Source organism: Schistocerca serialis, chromosome 4 (genome assembly GCF_023864345.2).
Source record: "Schistocerca serialis cubense isolate TAMUIC-IGC-003099 chromosome 4, iqSchSeri2.2, whole genome shotgun sequence".
Classification (NCBI taxonomy): domain Eukaryota; kingdom Metazoa; phylum Arthropoda; class Insecta; order Orthoptera; family Acrididae; genus Schistocerca; species Schistocerca serialis.
Genome location: NC_064641.1, coordinates 430,446,249 through 430,470,067, shown reverse-complemented (window position 1 = coordinate 430,470,067; position 23,819 = coordinate 430,446,249).

Here is a 23,819-nt window from a genome sequence, read left to right as displayed (position 1 = left end):
CATGTGCTTATGCTGTCTGTCTTCGCGGTATATGTACGAGTGTAAGGTGGTAGATAGCTATATGCAGGATGCAGGAAGTGGGGATTTTGTATGGTACAGGATACGAATTGTGTGTTTACTACATCAATACGGTACGTGGAGATCAGTTTCACGATGTAATATTCAAGCTACAGTTCTCAGTGGCAGAGCAGTGTAATTCACCAACTGTCTTTCATATCTGACGATTTGTATACGACTTTTGCACGGATTAACTGTCAGTGCAATTTGGCGATCTGTACAAAATAATTTCGATGCTGAAAGTCTCATCTGCAGAAAAAAACTGTCATCAGTGCTAACGCACTGGCAGCAGCAGCAGCAGTTTGGAGGGTAAATTCAGTAAGAGCCAATCAGAATGCTCTATTCATTCACAAGACATCCTTCATGGTGGGATGTAGGAGGCTCTACATAAGGGTGAGAACATTTACTGATTCTAAGACCTTTCTTGAAATCATGATGTCACGATTTCCAGGAAGGGTAACTCATGATGGACAGGGTGCCTTGTTAGGACCATCAGGAGGAATTTATTCGGCGTTATTCTGGACTATTTTCGTAAACAGGTCCTATTAGGACAAGAATCTCCATGCAGATAAGCTGAGACATCACGAAAGGTCCTACAGCAACAACAAAAGCGACCATTAACTATTTCTGCAGCACATCACTATTTCCAGGAAGGATTGATACATAATGAATGCGCTGTCCTGTTAGGATCGCTAGGAAGAATGTATCCTGTGTTATTCTGGGAAGCATTGCAAAAAATTTCTATAGCACATCCAGAGGGAGACTTGTCTTTTATTTATATAGACATGAGACGTCAGTATAACACTTGTATAATTCTAACTGTATTCCTAAAAATAGACGTGACTTTCACTGGCTGGCTGCATGTGGCAGCGGTTTGAGTTGCTATGCAACCATCTCGCTAAGGGTGATCCGCTATGCAAACATCTATGCAAGGCTATGCATCTTCACGGCAGCAATGGTGCTTAGGTAGACACGTGTTTCGACAGGTATTTCGCAGGTGTAAAGTGTGAGAGGGATGCTGCCAACTCATGCTTGCAGGAACCGAACTGACATCTGTGAGTGGTCCAGCAGCTTGTCACTTTGGAGGGTGGGCTGCACCGGCATGTGCGCACCTTCAATCTCTGAAGGGAACACTTCTCTGATACGTCATGGTTGACGGTAGCTTGAAAGCATTTTTTTGTGCAATGAGTGTTTTCGGCTGTTTAAGCGTTGTGAGAGTGTTTGTAGAGCATTATACATGATTTATTCTACCAATTGTACACATAGTGAACGTTTCTGTGCATCAGTGTACTGTATTATTACGCTAATTTACGAGTAGTTTACAGGTCTGTGGGCTGTACAATGCATTATTTCTACAGTTCACAATTAGCAAGCATGTTTGCAGAGCTTTATATATGCATTATTTTGACACATCAGTGTACTCCATAATTTCGGTGATATGAGTAATTTGGAGGTCTGTAGGTTGTGAAATTCATTATTTCGACAGTTTACGATTAGAAAGTGTGTTTTCAGAGCTTTATACATGAATTATTTTGACAATTTACGAGTTTTTTTCGTGTCTACACATAAGTGTCCTGCATTATTTTGGTGATTTACGAGTAGTTCGTAGGTTTTTAGGCTATGTAGTGTGACGCCAAGCATGTCAGAATGAGTGTTTTGTATCAGTGTAAAAAAAACGAGCAAAATGAATTCCATACGTAAATAGTTCTAAAATAAATAAAGTACACACCATCCTCTCTCCAGCAGCTGGACAGAGAGCAAATCCTTTTCTCTCTTTTTTTCCCCAGACTGCCATGAGATGACAGCTCCCTCTGGTAGCAGTACTGTGTACTAGTCAGTTGGACTCCAGACCTTATGGTAAACACACTGGATACAGCTACTGCCTGTACAAAATAAAGATTTACATACATCCAGTGGCCCAGCACAAGCTGAGTTTTTTTCCCACCAATTCCAAGGAAGAGGTGGCGATCAGGTGACTTAGGTTAGCGGAGGTAGCCTAAGTGGCCTTTCTTCTGCGAAAATTTGAACTTCCCACCATTTTCTTGGAGTGGTGGGGAGGGGAGGTGTGGCGTTTAAGTTAGTGGAGGTAGCCCAATTGACCTATTTTCCCACCAAAATTGGAACCTGTCATGACGTCTTTGTGATGGTGCACACATCCATCGCCACCATCTTGGATCTGCCATCTTGAATAAATTTGGCAACCATGTAATGTGGGGTGGTACAAACTTTGCCCTACTAGTAGAAGACACATGTATGCATTTTAATTGATCCCAGTGTCATGTGATAGGTTATTGTCACAAAATGATGTCAGTAATGAACAACTAGAACTAGGGAATGGATGTCTAATATATAAAAGAGTAACCTGACAGGGATTTGCACCACAGCACCATCATGGGTGTGGGTTTGATGTCACGGCAGCATACTGAGTGACCTACGACGGCATTTACAGTAGTGCGGGGTGATGCACAATCCAATGTGCTGCAGGATGTGTCACTGTTCCCAGCTCCTCGTTTTCATACATGTGTTTTCAACATGCACCAAAATGATTTTGCTAGGAAATCCTTTATCTTGAATTTGGATGAGGAATCTCGTGCCGACCTCCATACATGACAATTGTTTCTTCACCTACACCCGTAAAGTTGAGTTGCAGAACTTACGTTTATTCTGTCCTGAAACTTGGTAGTCTCAATTATTCGTGAAAGATGACATTAAACTATAATATTAAGCTATACAAGTTGCACTTTGCCCTTTAATCCGATGGACAGTGACTTTCAACTCGTAACATAGAACCGGACGTACATAATTTCTTCGGGCGATTTGTCAACGATAACTGCTCCTTATGCAAGACCGCCAAACAACTTTTGTTTGGCTTTAAAATATAACATTACCATACAAAACTATTTTTCTCCCAAAAAGACGAATTTCTGGCCGAGTCAGTGAGAAGGGTGCGAATCTATGCAAAGAGAGAGGCAGAACTAACAACAAATGAATATCGAGTAAATAATCGCCTGATCGATCTTCCATGATTTGTGATCAATTTAGGACACACCGACGGTGACCACGTACATTGAGAAATTCAACACATGAATTACGCTGATGGAATGCTGAAACCAAACAAAGCTAGATGATGACATGTTAGGTGAATCCCATTTCATGTGATATACTGTTTTTGCTCTTTAGTTTATTTTACTCCAAACTTCAAATCAATTTTTATATTTTTCGTGTACTCATTATGAAAACTATGGAAAACACATCTGAATAGAATATTTTGTAAATAACCTGTGGCTATTAAAAACAATTATGTAGCTGTTTCAAGGTACAGGTACATTTGAAACGAGACTGACCCTCCAATGTTCAGTGAAGTCATAAAATGACAGTGATCTCCTGTGGATGCATTTATGTGTAACGAAGTACGTGTTAAGATCATATATTTAACTTCAGTCACAATTTCAGAATTCTAAATGGAATAGTACAGTACTCGTTTTTCCAACAGCCTATTATCACTCATAACAACCAGGCGCTAAGACACTCCTCAGGCGTTATACATTGCTTTTACGTGAATAAAGGAAAACAAATATCTCACGGCATGCTACGAATGTGTTAAGCGTTAAAATATCTGTGGAACAAAAGGGAAAGAACTGTAATGGAAAATACTGGAGTCGTCCCAATAACAGGATCTAGTATTGGAGTACAGACAACGCAGGAAAACCGTAACGTGTGATTGCCGTCTCTGTGGCGTCTATGCATTTACCTGCAGTGACGTGCAAGTGCTAAGCAAAACCAGAGATGGAGCGATTTTTAAACTTCCTCTGAATCTCTCACCGTGATTGTTTATCGAGCAGTCCGACTTACTGTCACTCTTTAGGGAAGTCATTTAAAGTGCTGTCCTATCATACTGAGAGATTCCGCTTTAGTAAGACAGTAAAGTGATCATATCATTTTGGTTTCTGTATGTTATCGATGTCCACATCAGAGAGAGAGAGAAAGTTATGTTACTGTTAAACAATCTTTGGTCTTGTCGTGCCACAGTCTTCGCCTCTGCGAAGTCTGAAACATTCTTAGTTGAAGTGTGGTAGATGATGGATGTATTCAGCAGTGCTGTGTTGACTTGTGATGATATCTGTTACATAAAGAAAGATTTGTTGTAAAGGACAGCAAGGATGAATATGATGTATATATTGGATACAAATTTCGAATAATGATATTTCTTTGAAGAGAAGAAGCTTGAGGTAAGACTGCAGCACTACGCAACTAAGAATGATTATTGTCAGGTTGTTAAGTTTGTCAGAGCAGAGAGAAAGACTACCCTATGTCTCTGAGTCATGCATTAACATATTGATTAGGCTGTTAGATTTTTATAGAAATTCTCTGTTATCACTCCATCCTTCACTTAAATCATTGTCCACTTTGTTATGCATAGCATCGTTCAGACGTATGTTATGTGTGAAGATAAGGCAGAGTTTTGCTCTGTCTTTTTGAATAATACTTTATTCTGAAATCATTGCCATGGAATACCATTTCATAGGAATAGTTACTCTCCCCATCTCACTGTTTATCACTACGCTTTCTCACATCTCACAGTTTGAATACAGTTTGGAAATTTTATTTAGAAATATGAATCTAGCTTAGCCGCTGCCTGCTTGCTGTCTGCTGTTGTGCTTTCGAGAAATCTGCAAGAATGTTGTCAAGATGCGACATAGGTGGAAATTTTGATTAGCGCCAGGTAAATGTTTTACTTTCGTTGCGCATTTAATATAAAGATAAGCTGCATTTAGATCAGTTACAGTTCAGTTCAAATTAGGTTCTGCTCAGTCAAAGGTTCGTTGATGATTTTAATTTGACAATAGTTTGTGGGGATATAGCTTTGGTAATGTGTAGACTTTATATAGAGTGGGAAGTAAAGTGGGGTTAAATTTATAAAGATAGAAATATAATTGTGAAGTTACATATGGCGATGCTGTCTGGAAAGTTCGTTGATTTCGTTTAGTAATAGATAGAGTTGAATTTCTTGAAAGCAAAAAATACCCCTCCGCTAATTTTAATAATGTTGTGTTTCTTTTTCAGGTAATTGATTTAAAATTGTATATTAAGTTTGTGAATTTTTGTGTCCTGTGACGATTATCGATTACTTTGTTGCATAAGCAGTTGTAATAATACTACAGGTTCTGTGTGGATTTCTTTCAGTGTTGAGTAGTACAGTTTTGTGTAGCCCGTCAATGCAGCAATTTTGCTTCTCTAGGATATAGTGTTTCATTGTGTTTGGTGTAACAGAAAATAATATTGAAAGTCCGTCGCAGCACAAGACAACAGAGGGTGCAACAAAATAATGAGTCGGTGCAGAATGAAATAAACCACCTTTAGTGATTAGCAAATACCAATAGTTCACATGAGACTGCAGGAAATTACGCGGATCCACAATTATTAACCACTTTAGTGCATCATAATGAAATAGAACAAACGTTGGGTGATGAAAACGTTATTTCTGAAGCTCAGTCGGTCGACGGGAAGTCGCTGCAGTGTAGCGATAGCACACTTCAGTCGCCACAGTCGTGCGATACCTTACAACAACTGGTAACAGACACATCACAATCAGGTTTTGCGTGTCTTTTGGACGAACACACCATGCATCACCTTTAGTGAACAATTACGCAGAACCACACCGCGCGAATCAGACAAATTTTCTAGAATCAATTCACCAGGCGCTTAAAGAAACACAAGATGAAATGAGTAAGAAAGTCAACAAAACACAGGATGAACTGAGTAAGGAAATCGATAAGTCACAGGAAGATATTAGTAAATCACTTAGGGAAGAAATTAAAAACTATCAATCAATAATCAGCAGTTTTACAAATAGATTTCGTGACCTAGAAACAGACCACGAAAACTTGAAAACAAGTTAGCGTAAAGACAAGGACGAATTGTTAGCTAAAATCAACACTCTAGTTCCGAGTACGATAGTTACACAGATAAAAGAACAGACGAACATCTTAATACGACGGTAAAAGAAATTAATGAAGAAGTGAAAGCTTTGACAGTAAGTTCTGAAGAACAAAAAGAACAGTTAAGCACAATTAAAGAAAAAGTTGACGGCCTGACAATGCAAATGGCAAATCTGGTAACCATTGTAGAGATTCAAACGACGCAATGCCAGTATAATTTCCAGACACAGGAAAATAAGAGTATTTAACAAATTTTAAAGACAACCACGAGAAAATTAATCGGGTAAATAAGCTTTACAGGAACACTATGAATGAAAAGGTCGAGCGTATTGAAAGAAAGGTTAACTGCAGCGACGAAAAGGACGATTTTGACAGTGTACATTCACATTCAGAAAACTTTGGTGACTATACAAATAGATGTCGTTTAGGTGATTTTCCACGAGAACAGTACCACATATCCAGATACGACAAGGAATCACCGATGTGGTGCAATAGAGAACAATCTGGTTCTGTAACTCCGATTACGAACACTTTCTGACAGTATGTAAATTTAAAGTTGTCAGGAATTACGGTAACGAAATTCACACCCAAGCTTGGACCGATCAATTCCTATATCCCTTACCACCAAACTGTCCACTTAAACATAAATGAAAATTTCTTTGCGGTTGTTTGGAAAATGAAACTCCATCAAGAAAGCGCTCAGTAGTGAGAGATGTCGGAAGTGTAAATGATTTCTATCGAGCATTTTTGTCAGCCTACTGGTCGCAGGCCACACAAGATCGAATAAAACATAGCATTACAATGTTACAGAACTTCGAACAGTTTGACTTCCCGAGCCCAACAAAATACTCTGAAGACACGGTATGCAGAAATCAATACTTATCAGACCCATACAATCTGTCAGAGCTAATTCGCATTTGTTTAACAGCAGAAACTGAAACGCCACGACGCGTTTGTACCACGTGAAAACAAAAACTGTGGGTACTCGCTTAACAAATACAATCACAGAAACAACTACATCCGTGATAACCGACATCGTCCGCATGATTCACAATTCTCGCAATTGAATAATGATTATTCTGATAAAAATAATTTCCGGAGTCCTTCCGCAAAATACGCCGCACAACAACAGTTACGCAAATAGTAACCAACAAGTCAAAACCAACAGAGTCGTAGTAACAAATATCATAATCAACCGCGGCAAAATTCTGGGAGCGCAAGCCCAGCGCGACAGATAGAAAAAGCTGAAGTTAGATCACCAAATCCAATAGATAATCAACGATTAGGAAGCAATACAAGACAATGACTCGCGACTCCGGCAGCAAACAATACTAAGGATCACGCAAAACTCGCAGCTTCCGTAACTTTGAACTCTGTGCATTTTGAAGACATTGGAGATATTTTACTGGAAGAGTCTGATGACAAACAAAACTCTATAGTACATGCAACAATAAACATTTCAGTGGGCAACACTACATTTTCCGATGTCTTGGACTTCGGCAGCCCTATTTCTGTTGTCAGTGACACTGCATTCCAACATGTATGACAACAAGAGATTGCCCGATTTTACCTTCATGTGAGATTAAGATAGGAGGAGCGATTTCTGAAAAAAGTGTTGACGTGAATTAAGAAACCTATTTAGACTTTTTGTGTCTACGCTATTCACTTTCGATGAATTTCTTGATTATTACTTTTTTGTCCACTGAAATAACATTAGCAATAGACTTTCTAAACAAATAAAAAGGTGTTTTGATTTCAATGACACCGAAGTAGAAATTAGTTTCACTAATATTTCAAGACTGGATCTCGGAACAAGAAGAAGATATAAATTGTTTGTTTTTTGACAGATAATGCATCGCAAATTCCATCCGAGTACTTTCATAATAACACAAGTTGTGCTTATACTTTTTACGATGACAGAACTATGTCAGCTGTTTCTAAAACATTTCTTGCATTACAGTACACAGCAACATTTGGCGACAAACAATGCTGTCGCACCATCTGCCAGAGGGACTCCCGTCGCGCGGCAGACAACTTTTGAGAAGCATCGGGCGACTACCGTTGCTCAACAAACTTCATTTATCGAGCAAGAACTCGACCGATTTGCTACCACGACACGCACGCTAGACAAGCTGCTACGAACTTCGAAATTTCACCTAGAATAAAAAGACGTAATTTTTAATTTTTTTAAACCAGTTCTGAGAGGGTACAAATGTTATCAGCAATGTGTTGTTCACTTAAGAAATATTTTTGGCTATGCACAGTGAGGATCATAGAGAGAATTTAACACGTTCTACCATTTTTGATGAGATATATAGCCTTTTAGGATGGTAATTGTGTTCTCTGGAGAGAAGAGTGATAGGCATTTTATATAAGAAGATTTTCAGGATCCATTGTGAGATAGTAATGTGATGTTTACTGAACTGTAATATTTACGATTACAGCTATGAAGTGTTGTTTACGTGGAAATAAGTGGACTAAAACAGATAAAGGAATTGTTATTTGAAGTTATATTGAGGTGAAGACAGCTATTATGATGAATATTGTAATAAGTGAAGAGATTTATGCTCGTGAGGTACTTGAGATGATAATTATGAGAGCTATGATGCATACAGTAATAGAATGAGGCAATGATTATGATGATTAATACAGAGAAAGAGTGAGTGAGTAATGGTCAGGGCATAGGCACCCTGTTCCTTGTTACAGTCCACTTTTATGCCATGTGGTTGCACTTCATGTTTATATGAGCATAAAAGATAGGTTTTTGAAAAATTGTGGTTGGTTGAAAATAGTAAACGAAGGTAACGTGACTTAAGACAACACAGTTATTTCCTTGATGTGGAGTTTATATTTATCTGTTGCAAATTATTCAACCTTTTTACTAAACATATTCGTCATTTTTTCATCGAAACAGCACAACATCTAACAATTATACTTTACAATAATTCAAGAAGTGTGTTACTTTGTCTCCATTTGTGCATGGAAAATAATTTTGCAGAGATATGGTTCAGAATTGATTGCTACGCTGTATTGTGACACACTCTTTTAGTATATGGTACCTCACTGAACTTTTTCTGATTCCTTTATTGTTTTTTCTGATTTTTACATAGATAAATGCTCTCAAAATTTAACTTCAGCTGACTTATGCAGAACTAATCAGCACTTTCTTTGACTAACAGATAAACTTAACATATGCATGAAACGATGTTATAACAGTTTAGGTGTTTGAGAAATTTTAAATTTTTGTGACGTGAAGATGAAATTAATCACTCACAAGGTGACATAGACAGACAATATGCAGGAAGTATAAGGAATTTTAGTGATTACTTTTTTTTTTACTTTTCAGCTTCATTCTTTTTTCTGATGGCGTAGGATACGATTCTTTTATACCAATTTTTATGCTGACATGTGTGACATTGCAGTCTGTCTTGTTGTATTTACATATGATGTAACATAATAATATGCATTGCTTCAGCTTAAGGGACTCGGGAAAAGTCCAAAGCCATGAAATCAATTTTTACTTTTTTGCATTTTAGAAATTTACAGATATTCCCCTTTCAATTGATATATAATTTATTCAATTCAGAAGACTACGACTGTTCTTAAAATATTTTTGAAATATGTTCTGTATGGGCTTAATCCACTGTGGTGCTGTTAAACTGCTGTCAAGTGTTGTATTCATGTATTTACATGCTCACCATGTACATTTTAGTGGTGTGAGAGAAAATAACTGATACAAAATAAGTACTGTGGCTACCCTGTGATAGTTTGATAAACATCACTCGCAAGATTGTCACGTGTTTCATGTTTATTTACTCTTTTGTAATCAGTGAATTCTCTTCATTGAAGTCTCTGTTTTATTGAAGGATAATCATTGGTTAACTTCAAGTGAATAGATATCCTCTGAAAGCTTTTAAGTAAAGGAGAAAGGTAGGTGTTATTACTGTAAACAATGAAGATGATAACCAAGTGTGTGAACCTAACCTTGCTGGTACACCTGTCCATTGCAATGAAAGTGAGAAAAAAAGCACTTTGCAGAAGAAGTTTGGTTCAGCTGGTGAAAAGTATGAATGTTTTATGGGCGAATCGGATATGAATGAAATATCTGGTATGCCAGTTGTCAACGGGATTTTTCCAAACTGTATAAGATGTATTCAGTGTACTGAAATCGGTCCGGAAAACTCTATAAAAATCACTTAGCACTTGCCAGTGAAAAGGAACTGAAGTGTGGTAGGTGTTCATACACAACCACCTTTTGGAACAGTGTAGTAGTAACTCCAAATGAAGAAAATTGTAGAAAGATCTATGAACACAACATTAGGTTTGTGTATGTGTACAATTGGTAAGGGGGGTACTGCAGATGCAGTTTTCTGTGGCATGATGAATCTTCCAAATCGCCCAACCAAGTTTATAATAGATTTATATGGTTTAAAGTAGAAGATGTCTCTATAGATTCTAAGAAGAAAGCTGTGGATGAAGCAATAGTAGAAAACAGTGGTAATAGAGATTTGACTGCAGCATTCGATGGTACCTGGCATAAACGGGAACACACATCTCTTCATCGTGCATATGCGCCATGAGTATGTATACAGGGAAAGTTTTAGATGTAGCAGTAATAGCTAAATATTGTAGGTGTTCACAAAAAAGTATAAGTACAAATGAAAATAATTGCACAGCCAATTATAGCGGCAGTAGTGGAGGAATGGAAGTGGCTGGCGTTGCTAGTATATTTCAACATTCGGTTACATGTGATAAAGTGCGTTATGAGAATTACGTTGGTGATGGCGATTCTCAAAGTTTCAAAGATATTCAAGAACTGAACCCTACGGTGAAGATATTGTAGTGCAGAAATTTGAGTTTATTGGACACGTACAGAAACGAATGAGATCAAGGCTCTGACGACTGAAAGCTTGAAGATTTGAATGGGAAGGGAAGGTTAAGTGACAGTGTAATTGACAAACTACAGAACCATTATGGAATGGCTACTAGGCAAAACACACACAGTGTCGATGAAATGAAAGAGGCTGTTTGGGCTCTTCTTTTTAATACTTTTTCAACCTATTGAAGTCCAAATCATTACTTGTGTACCAAAGGATAAAACGGTGTAAGTACAGTAACTAATCGCCAACTTGCGAAGTGTACACTGATAAAGACAGTCTGCCTGATGTAGTAATGGAGGTGATAAAACCTATTTTCAGAGACTTAGCAACACCTGAACTGTTGAAAAAGTCTGTTCATGGAAAAACCCAAAACCCCAATGAAAATGGAAATAGTGTTATGTGGTCAAGAATCCCCAAGACTGTGGTTTCTGGAATAGAAAATTTGACTTTGGTGTGTATGATGCAGTTGCTACTTTCAGTGATGGCAACGTTCTAAGGTGCAAAGTATTTCGAAATATGGGAATGAAGATAGGTTTCAACGTGGTATGGACAATGCTTGCTTTAAACAAGGAATTTCTTCAGGCTGCTGAGAGGATTGTAAATAGCCTAGAAATACAACCCAGAATAAACAGGAAAAGAAGGAGCTGGAGGAGCTGAAGATAATCCATCCTATTGACCTAGAATAAGCTAAAAACGTAATCCAGACCTTGTCATTAGATTCCCAAAAGTTTGTTTCATATAAATTACACGTTTTCTCAGGATAAACCAAAGTAATCTGCCTCAAATTTTCAAGAAGTTTTACTTAGTCCCTTCTGTGTAACCTAACACAGCCTTTTTTTAAAATCTGTATATTGTTGAATTTATAAGAAAAAATGACACAAAAAAGCAGTGAACTTTCATTACAATAGAAAAAAATTAAACACTAACAACTGAATTCAATTTTTTTTAAAAAATCCTGTGTTAACTTGCACAGAATATTCCAATAAACAAGCTGTAAAAGTTTCAACTTTCTAGCTTAAATACTTTATGAGAAAAAATGTAATTTATAAGCGCTATTTTAACATGGGAATTTTCAGGTTGTGTTTACCTTTTACACATACGTCAATTACTGAGTTTCTTTGATGCTTATTCTGTGTATAAATTGTTACCGTCGGATGCGACGCCAGTAGTATAATAATTATGTTTAGGACTGTAGGGAGCTCTCATAAGTCACTTAAGATGTGTAAGAAATCATGAAAGATGTCTAAGGAGGATTCAAATCAAAAGGTAAGAAAGAACAGAGAAATGGTTACAAGGATGTACGTGTAAAAGCAGTGGAGCTAAATAATATGAACTTATAAGAATGTATGAAACTTTTGACAGAAATAAGCAAAGAATACAGTGGTATTTGTTGAAAGTTTGATGGAATTATGGGCAACAGGATAAAAGGCGCACGAACTAAAGGATAAAATATAACTAGACAGCATGCTAATTGCTGATCATATTACGTTGACGTTTGACTGACTGCCTAAAGTATTCTTTGATATGAACCTGAGTTCCACCTTGATCCATGTTTTCCTAATTATATACTTCTGTACTCCTTACCTATGTGTGTGACCACTATTCTCATGCACGTGATCACTAACCTTATGCGTATCTTTCTACCTTACTCTCTATACATTTGTGTATTTCACTGATGTTCACGCATACATATTTGTTTGAATAGATTTAGTATTTTTTGCAGAATATGTTTTTCTTATAATACCTATTACTATACACTGTTTCACATGATTTGCTTTTGTGATTCATTATTGTAAAACCATGATGACATTTTTTTCTTACTTTTTATAGACATAGAAATCAGGTATTATTACTCCTATCTTATTATAGGTAAGTGTAACAAATTGTAACTGATTGATCAGTCTCCACAAATGATTGAGACTTGCCAGAACGGAAGAAATACGTCTACTTTTTAAAAACTGAAATATTCTGCCAAATGTAGGCATGCTTCACCAATAAAAGGTGCAACTGATTTTCACAAGGAACTCTTCGATACTACAAGATGGCTTTGGAATTATTAGCGGATTCACAGTCTGCTTCATTTTTCACTGTTTGTGTGTGTGTGTGTGGGATTGTCAGCTGAAAACTGCACTTAGCCTCACTTCCCACAACAGTGACGTTATTGCAACGAACTTAAGAAAGTTTGAGCGTCCGTGACAAGGACACTATTCTACCAGCTTTCATTGTGCAAATTACTATTGTCACATGTGACTGTGCTTCAGAAATGAAAGCCTTGTCTTATATACAAACTCTAACCTACTTCCTGTATGCTAAAAAAAAAAAAAAAAAAAAAAAAAAAAAACTGTTACTGTGTAGATCACCAATACTACTTTAATACAAAATGTGACATATAAACTTTCAAAATAGTCCTGTGCAGAACGTTCTCATAGATATCATAAAAAAACTGTTAACTTAACAGTGGTGAATTCTGTTGATTAATCATTCACATGTTCTTGACTTTCCTAAATATTTTTACTTATAGTTACTCACGTTCTTGTAAAGCTATTTTACTCTTTGTATTTACAACATGTGCTATACGTTCCTATCCATGATGTTTAGAATTTTGTCCTCGTCCCATTCATATCTGAAATGACCCTCATACAAAATTCTACTGGGGCAAGGTGGAGGATATGTAAGATGGTCATCTCATCTTGGTTTTTGTATATTATCGATGTGCACGTCAGAGAGAGAGAGAGAGCAAGTTCCGTTACTGTTGAAAAATCTTTGGTTTGGTCGTGGCATAGTCTTTGCCTCTGTACAATCTGATGCATTCTTAACTGAAGTGTGGTAGGTGATGGACGTATTCAGTTGTGCTGTGTTAACTTGTGACGGTATCTGTTAGATGAAGAAAGATTTGTTGTAAAGGACCGCAAGGATGAATATTAATTTTCAAAATTTTATTTTGAAATAGAAATGTAGTTTATCCAGTGCCTGCTTGCTGTTTGCTGTTGTGCTTTCGAGAAATCTGCATCATTGGTGTCAAGCGCGATGTAAGCGGAAATTTTGATTAGGTCCAGATAACTGATTTACTTCCGTAGCTCATTTAATATAAAGACAAATTGCATTCAGATCAGTTACAGCTTAGTTCAAATTAGGTTCTGTTTAGTCAAAGAGTAACACACGAGTTTAATTTGGAGAGCGTATTGTAGGGGCACAGTTTTTATTATTACGTAGACTTTTATAGAGTGGTAGGTAAAGTTGGGCTAAATATCATAAAGAAACAAATGTAGTGGCGAGGTTATAAGACAACAGCCTAAAGAAATGGAAAACGCGCTTCAAGAATGTAAGAGTAGTAACTAAAAGCGAATCAGAGAGATCTATTAGTGCTATGGGCATATCAATGTTTTCTTTTTTATCGCTCTGTGTAATGCGACTGCTTCTTGTTGATGTTTTTGTGAAGGGTAACTGAAGTCAAGTAAGTGTGGGCGAGGCATATACTTACGCTGATCAGCCATAACATTTTGACCATTGACCTACTATCGATATAAACCCTTGCAGGAGATAGCAGCGTTACCTGGAGAGGAATGACTGCTAGTCAGACATGCGCACGGCGCACTTGTGTCAGTGAGCGTGCTGTCCGTGTGCAGAACGCGGAAGGCGTGCGATCTATCTGAGTCTGAACGAGTGCAGACTGTGACGGCCCGGGGCTCGGCATGAGCGTTTTGGGAACTACACGGGTATTCGAGGAGTGCTGCGCTGACTGTGTTTAACACGTGGCGAACCGAAGCTGAAACCGCGTCTAGACGTCGTGGACTTGGGCGGCCAGCACACGTTACAGATGTCGGACGTCGTAGGTTTGTCAGACTGGTAAGATAGAACAGGCAGCGAACTGTGGCGGAACTAACATCAGACTTTTATGCTGGACAGAGCACAAGTATATCTGAACATACAGTGCACGATGGGCCTCCTCAGCCGTCGATTCATACACGCGTCAATGTTAACACTGGACTGAAATGGGCATGTGACCATCGGCACTGGACGTTTGCGCAGTGGCAGAGCGTTGCACGGTCTGATGAATTCCGATACCTTCTTCATTATGCCTATGGCAGCGAGCGAATCCGTCGTCTTCCAGGGAAACAGCTTCTTGACACCTCTACTGCAGGACGGAGACAAGCTGGCGGCGGCTCCGCTATGCTCTGGAGAACATTCACTTAGGCATCCATGGGTCTAGTGGAGCAAGCACGAAGCACCTCAACGGCCAAGGAGTGTCATACACTGGTCATGACGATGATGTTTCCCGACAGCAATACCATTTTTCAGTAAGATAATGCGCCATTTCACAAGGCCAGGAGTGTGATGGACTGGTTCGAGGAACACCGTGGCGAGTTCCAATTGATATGCCGCCCTGCCCCGCCCGCTCCCTCCCCTTACTCGGCAGATCTGAACACAATGAAACACAGTAGGACGTGATTGAACCTGTCGTCAGATCTCATCGCCCTCTACCCGAATTTACGGGAATTACGTGTCCTGTGTGTGCAGATGTGGTGACAGCGACCTACCAAGGACTCATTGCTTTCGTGTCACGACTCGTCGCCGCTGTTATCAGGCTATTAGGTAGATGACCATAATGTTCTCGCTGATCAGTGTATATGAATAGAAATAAGGGATATTCAGAGATACTGATGTAACATTGCAGCTACAGATATAATCTGGGAATAGGTACAAAAAATTAATTCTGTTGATGGTGAGTGACTAATGTGTAGATGCTGATGTGTTTGTTGCAGTTGGACAAAACCTGGACGTCCCTATTACCAATAAAATTGTGTAGGAAACAAAGGCCACGTGAAATTACTAACATAACAGCACCTGGTAGTCCGTTTCCAACACCAATAAAAATTATAATACCATAGTGATACCACTGAAAGATAATACACTGAACGCAATAAATGAGCTTAATGAATAAAGTGAAAGATTTTACATAAATTCTTATGGATTAGAGCAGTGATGAATTCTCAAGTTATTGTGTTTTATTAATGATGAATGAGTAGAGGTGATGAAGAATGGGAATTAAGAAGAATCTTGGTTTGAAATAGAAATAACATCGGTTTTTAATGGCGGTATGTGATGAATTGCCACTGAGACGAACGATTTGAGTAAGAGGTGAAGCAGTTTGCCGACGGAAGTCGTTGAAAAAAGAAGAAAGGACTAAGGGCTGGGAATATGCTATAGGGTATATGTAATGGTGGGAATTCACTGGAGAAATTGGACGCTGGAATATATGTCAAGAGGAAGGAGACACCCACAAATCTACTCCAACAGTCTGAGGGATCCGAATCTGGAGTATATCACACCTGTGAATTATAAAGGGGAGATGATGAAGGGGAAATAAATTACGTAACAGAGCGATACATTCACTTAACATGTCAAAGAACAGACATTTTCTTTGTTAACAACACTTCGACGTCGATTTGATCTGTAATGAAGCACTTCTTCCTTTCGTAGCGAGGATATTGAACCACAGTGGGTGTCTACCGTCGCTCGTGCCTTTCATCGACACATATTCTAGTCTAAAGGATGTTTTAAAAGCTTTTTTAAAATGTTATCCATTTTTGCTTCACCTTCTTGATCCCAAAGCTGAATATTTTATTTTCAAGCTAAGATACTTTGCAGTTTATTTGCTGTCACCCTTGGTAAGCAAAAATACTTTCCCACGTTTCCTAACATTCCATGCAGCATCTTTAGGCTATTGATGCTACAACTGCTGTATAGGCACTAGCCAGGAAGTTCACTCGCCATCTTCTCCCAATTTTCTCTGAAGTACTCCTCTGCTACAACTCCTGAGCCACGTGGTGTATAAAATCATTTAATTAGTGTGTTTGACTCAAATTTTATGATTACCAACACACGAAACGCAATTTCTGCTTGTGTTTTTCGGTCACCGACTCGTTTCCGAGTCTAGTCATCTCTCGGACATCATTACCATAAAATAATACCTGCGCTACAGGTGTCTGGCTTAAAACTTGATTCCAGAAGCACTGTAGTGATCTAGTTGGTACCAATTGAAACTAAATAACTCTAGAACAATGAAACATTATGCCGAAATGATTATTCCGATTATGACAGACGTCAACATTTCTCTTGTTAGGGGCACGTACGCTATTGAAAGGAAACAAAACTCAGCTCAGGGTAATTTTTTTGAATAATAGCCCACAGTCATCATGTAAGTCAACGAGCATGTTACTGCAGCAACCAAAGTTTTGTAATACATTGATCATGATCACGTGATGAAATGCCTTAAAATTTTCAACTACCACGAAAAACCAGATAGGTTTCTGAAAATATATTACAATTCCTTTGTCATACTGACCAGTTTGAAACCATTTGCAACATACTGAACTGTTGGCAACCGTTGGAACGGTAGGGGTGGGGAGCGATGGCGAGGGAGGAGGGCGGCGGCAGAGAGGACTGGTTACTTTGTTCTTGTGTTACACCACGTGTGCCGGTTCTCGTCTGCTCCAAGACTGTTGGTCACGCACCGGAATACTTAAACTCTAGCGACGTCCGCCCCTCTTCTTCCTCGGCGAAATTGCTTTCACTTTGTTTGGCAGCTCTGGCCAATACTGCCGGTACCCAGCAGGCCCGCAGATCCCCTTCTCCATACACCAGCTGCTGTCCGTGAACTCGATACGCCCACTATTGTCGTCTTCACTAGCGACATTGCGTTGATTGATTAAGATTCTGTAAATTTTAAATGTTCTCTCTTAGTAAAATCTTTCAAAACACATAGGACTCTCTTAAATTAGTGATGAGACAACTTGTATGGAACAGTATATTAATTCGTTCGAAATTTTCAATAAAAACTCAGTCTTTCTAATACTCTATATTCATTTTACTCAGAGGTAAAGGTTTCACGAATTTCTTGGAAGATAGAAAGCAGACCCAAGCTATACGGTTTACAACAATGTTGTAAACGAATTGAAAACGTCCACAATTCTATTAGGTTGACGTGTAAGTTCGTAGTGCTTTTGTTTTTCATGTTGGTACTCGGGTTGCTATGGGTTTCACTGTTGCTATTTGAATTCCTATTTTGTCAATTTGTCATTTGGCGGTAGTGAGTGGAGCTGTGTACACTAGAAAACGGAGTGCCAATTGTAGAAATCGGCACATGCCCGAAATATTCTTCTGTTCAAGTTCAGTAGAGGGTCGACAGCAGGGGAGGCAGCCACAAACATTTGCGTCGTGTATGAGGATAATGCCATTGCATAGAGCACAGCAAGAAAATGTTTTTCTCGTTATAAAGAGGATCGTTTTGGCATTAGTGACTCTCCACTTTCACGAAGAACTCCTGGGTTTTAATCCACAGTGAACCACATCAGTGTACTCGACAACTAACGAATGTGATGGACCGTGATCATTCCACGATTGTGCGACATTTGTATGCAATGGGAAAGGATCAAAAGTCGGGTGTATAGGTACCGACCATATGCTCTGAGGCAAAATCGTAATAATCGGCTGGTAGCCGTATGTATATCTCTGCTTGTTCGTCATCAATTGGTTCATGAATAACTCTGACTATTCCTATCGCCCATCGTTACCTGTGACGAGACATGATGCCTTTATACGAACGTAAGGACAAGAAAGTAGTGGCTGAGCCCAAACAGAGCAGCAGCTCCCCGTACAGAAACCTACACGCAACCTCAAAGAAGTGTTGGAAGAGCTACAGCGCGCTGTACTACAAATCGCTTCCCCGAAGAGAAACCATCACTGATGACAACTGAGATGTCTTGCACAAACAATCCAAGAATAACGACCAAAAAGACTGCGTGAAATGATGCTACTCCGCGATAACCCCAACCCGCGTTCTGCAAGACTGACAAAAAACTCTATACAGCATTTTGGAAGTCACTGCCCACGTACTTTATTGACCTGATTTTGCGCCTTCATATTTTCACCTTGTCACTCTTTGTCGAACAACCGTCAAGGAAAATGCGTTCCGAACATGGTTACGAGTTCTTTGCCTCAAAAACAAGCGACTTCTCCAGTCGTGGAATCGAAATGTTACCCCAGCGTTTGCAGACTGTTGTAAATAGTGAATGAGAATATATTGTTGATGAATAAAGTCTCTGTTATGTGTATATGTTGTGTTTATTAAAGTTACGGAAAAACGCTACAAACTTATGCACTAACTCAGTAACTTAGTGGAATACGCCCAGTGGAGTGCTTACATTAATGATCCTATTACCAAATTTATGAACGAGAGTATTATTATTCTCAGTTGCTTTTATTCAAAAATATACAGTGATGAGCCAAAACTTTACGACCACCTGATTAATAGCTTGCATGTCCGTCTTTGGTACGAAATACATCACTGACCTCCGTATCACGGATCCGGTGGTATGTTGGTAGCTTTACTGTAATATGTGGCATTAAATGTCTTCGAACAGGTAATTTAATCCGCGTAAATAACGTACCACTGATTACTTGGTGATGGGGCCCGATGGCGATCCAGGGGGGGGGGGGGGGGGTTCCATAAGATTTACATCAGTTGAATTTCGTCGCAGGTACATCGACGTGAGTTCACTATAATGATTTTTGAAACCACTGCAGCACGGTTTTGGCTCCGAGACACAGACAATTATACTGCAGAATGATGACCATCACCGTCTGGGAAGTTATCAAGCATGAAGGAATGCAGCTAGTTCGCAGCTGTCAGCGTGTCTTCTATTTCTACCACATATCAGACAAACGCAGGAGAATGCCTCCCACAGCATAATGTCGCTCCCACCAACCTGCGTCCGTGGTGCGCTGCACGTTTTGAGCCGCCGTTCACTTTGATGACGGCATTTGTGGAGACGACCATCGACCTACTGTAGCGTAATTGTGATTCACCCGAAGAGCCGACACATTCCATTGATCGACGGTCGATTCCCGATGGTCCTGTGCCCACTGAAATGATAACTGACGATGTCGTTGGGTCAACATGTGAACACGGAGTGGTCTGCTCCGGAGCTCCCTGTTCAGCAATGTACTATGAACAGTATGCTCCGAAACACTTGTGCGTGCACCAGCATTATGCTCTTTCGGCGGAGGTGACACAGATCACCATCTGTCCCACTTCCCACCATTTAGCGCCTAGGGGTAGTTTCACTCTCCTTGCACCTCTTTCCACAGAGGCTGCGACTGTAGCACTTCAACATTCGACCAGCTTCGCCGTTTTCGAGATACTCGTTCACAGGATCTGTGTTATAATATTCTGCCCTTTGGATTTCCCCAATTGGACCCGATCTCTTCGCTAGGGTGATCCCCCGTCCGTGTATGCGCTAGCATACTTCTGTTACCGATTCACATGCTCAGAACGCTAGCAGGCAGCATTCAACGTCGCAGTGGGCAGTGGTCATAATGTTTCGGCTTCTCAGTGTATTAATCTAGGTTTTAACGTTAGTGGTAACCAATATCGATCGCAAATGAACTGGAACTCGTTTTTTTTTCAATACGAGCTTTACGTTAGAAATAAATGGTTAATTAAATTCTCGTTGTTAAATTGGTTGGTTAAATAAATGGCTTCACAACAATTACTGGAACGGTGCAAACGACACTTTCTGCAGTAATAAATTTGCCTGGAGGTATCATGCGAAGATATTCACACCATTCACTCTCCGTGATGTTTTGTTTTCGTGATGAATTGACCCCCTTGGCTATTCAAAGTGAAACTTAATCTTAAGAGTTTCGTTCAGTTAGTAGGTACGTCACACATAGCATTGAAATATGATGCAAATTTCGTCGACAGGGCAGTGATAACGCTACGCGTCAGAAAAAGAATGTGATTTCATCAAATACAACGTACATAGGAAAGGCATGCACCACTTAGTCCTGGAAGCAGCAGAAAACGAAATTTTACTTGTCTCAGTGTTTGGGCCGGATATTCTGCATAGCTTTATGAGACGCGAACAGTTGTGTAGAGTACCGCTGTGGTATTTTTGTTGACTTGTATCCAGTTACCATGTGCAGCAGATCCAATGGCACTAATGACATTAATTTTAGAGGAATCTTTATCCCCATGACATCTTTGCTTCTTAAGTAATTATTGGCTCTGCTGCAATTCCCCTAACTATATTGTCTCACTGTAAATCATCACAGCTAGAACCTTTCAGCTGACCATTTCTGTCCCATTGTTCACTATTAGAGCGTCGTTTCTAAAGTCAGCTGCTCTAGACCGTTAACTGTAGCGCCGTCTTTGTAGCTTACTGCTGAGTGACTCGTCGACTCCAGCTCAAATTAACATTATTACAATCCACTGTCGCCTATGAAACTCGCTTCGCATCTTATCATTACACAGAAAGAGCAGGGCCGTAATATCAAACATCCACAGCTTGCATTAAACAGTTTTATTTACCTTACACATTGTAATACAACAAGACAGTTTCGTGTTTAACAGCCTCACTACAATTACAATAAAACTTCTCTCAAACCCTTATGAACATTTATTTAAACAATGTATAAAGCATTAATTAAAGTTGTTCCTGGCGCAAACATTTAATAAAAGCCAACTCGACAAACTCCAACCGGCAAGACTAAGATATACAATGCAATAAGATTTCATACCAATGGAATAACGTGAATAAATACTGCAAAACCCAAGGGAAAAAAGAGGTAACTTCTAAAATCTTAACGCCTCCCACTGCTGGCAGCCGGTGCACAAATTTCTGACTGAATAATCAAGTAGGTGCCAGTACAGATAAACGCTAATTAAAATAACAAACAATTAATAAAGGCGACCCTAGGCATTTAAAGATTGCTTGGTAACATACCCCCGTTAATGAGCTCAGTGTGGGGTTTCACCACCTCTGGCAGCAATATAGGCCTGACAACGATGTGGCATGCTGTGGATGATGCCATCAATCTCATGTTAAGGCAATAACGCCCGTTCTTCCCGCAGAGCTTCTCGCAACTCTTGGAGAGTGGATAGTGGATGGTGACGGGGTGCAACCCATCTTCCAAGTGCACACTAGATGTCCTCTATCGGATTCAAACTGGGAGAGCGAGCAGATCACGTCATTACCGATCTTCCTAAATATCGGCCTCTTTACACAATGTTTCTGTCTCAAAATCGTGTTCCATGATCTCTCCAGATGCAAATCCGTCGAGAATCACCCCCCAGACTAAATCGGGACTCAGCTGTGAGAAGAACATTTTTTGATCATCTAGGTGGCATGTGAACGACTCTAGACGTTCCTTCTGTGAAGACGCGACAGAAGTACACATACAGCACGTCTCCGACAAGAAAGGCCACTCTGCCGAAGCCTTGCGTACACCGTTTACCTCGATACAACCGGTCCAGTGGATGCTGGGCGGTCAGATGCCAGCTGCCGTACAGTACTAAGACGGTAACGTTGTGCCCTTGCAGCCAAATAACTGTCCTCTCTTTCTAATGTCATACGTGGTCGGCCCTGCCCTGGTCGTCAGAATAACGTTTAGGTACTTATAACCAGTCGCCACATCCGAGAAACAACAGAACAATTCACATTAAGCTGTTGGGCCACAATTAGGGACTGTGCTGCTTCCATTCTTCCCATAGCAATCCATCGCAGAGAGCCTGATAGGCGTCTTCTCTGGGCCATACTGCACTGTCTGTGACAGTGTACACAGCGACTGTGGTAGTGTGGGTATAAGACAAACACTATCCCTTTCGACAGATGCTCTGACGTCATCGCTGATGTGGTTGTACATTGACCGGAATACCATCTTCCGTGCAGAACGTAATCGTACGGACATCTGTTGATAGTTTGTATGATTACATCCTGAATTAGATGCCGGACAGGGAAATAGCCGTGTGTTGCTTTATTTTTTGACACCAGTTTACTTAACTTCTAGTAATTTATCTTTTTTTTGTTTGACTTGATTTTAAGTTTATTAACAACAAATTAAGAGTTTGTGTGACATTTGTTTACAGTCACCCAGTACAAAATAACAAACAGCTTATTTTTCTACTTCAGTATGGTGTTCATTCAGTGTTGCCACTATGCTATTTATTGTTACCAAATATATGAAGCTGTTGCTCTTGTCACTCACCAATAACTGCCCCAGCTCACTGGAAAGAGCCCAGAATTGCCAACAACTTCACATCTCAGCTGAGCCGGCTTCTTTTATTACAGTCGTTTCTGACGCCATTTTATAGCACCAGTCAAACCACACGTAACAATTACAAATTGTCTCATGAATCAATTGAATTTTTGTACAACTTCCTACAAGACGTGGAAGGTGAATTACCGGTATGATTCAGTAGATCAGAATAGTATTCAGGTCTCTCACCAATTTTCAGTTACGTATACATGCAAATCATGTTTATATTATGTTCATTACCCTAGTTGACTTGGGATGGAAAGGCTACGACTATACAAAAATGAAAATCACTAAATAAATACCAAAATCAAAACAAACAGAACATGGTTCGCTAATACATCAAAAGACTGCATTTTAATCATAGATCATAAATCTGGACTTGGCAGAAGTACCTCGTAAGTTATTGATGCAATTGGGTCAATGTTTTAATTAATACTGATCACGCCAAAAACCAAGAAGTGTGTATGTATGCTAAACTTTCCGCTTTAAGCTGTTTGGAAATGTGTGAGCCTGGTGTAAGATTCTGCTTACCCACTGTTGCGCTCACCACTGTTGCACACAGCGATGTCAGAATTGGTAACGTGTGATAGGTGTGTGAGGGTGGGCAGGTGGGTATTTTAATATTCAGGATTGTTCAAAAACATGTTACCACTTATATGGGATTGACATTTATTTTATTTCGTTTTTGTTATTTATTATTATTGATATTTTATTTTATTTTTTTTACTTTTTTAACAAAAAACACGCAGAAGATACAGAAGTCCATATGGAGCTAGGGAACTTCGTCGACCTGCGCTCCTTCGTCTTCAGTGCATGTGTAAAGTCTTCTCACGATACAGGCCAC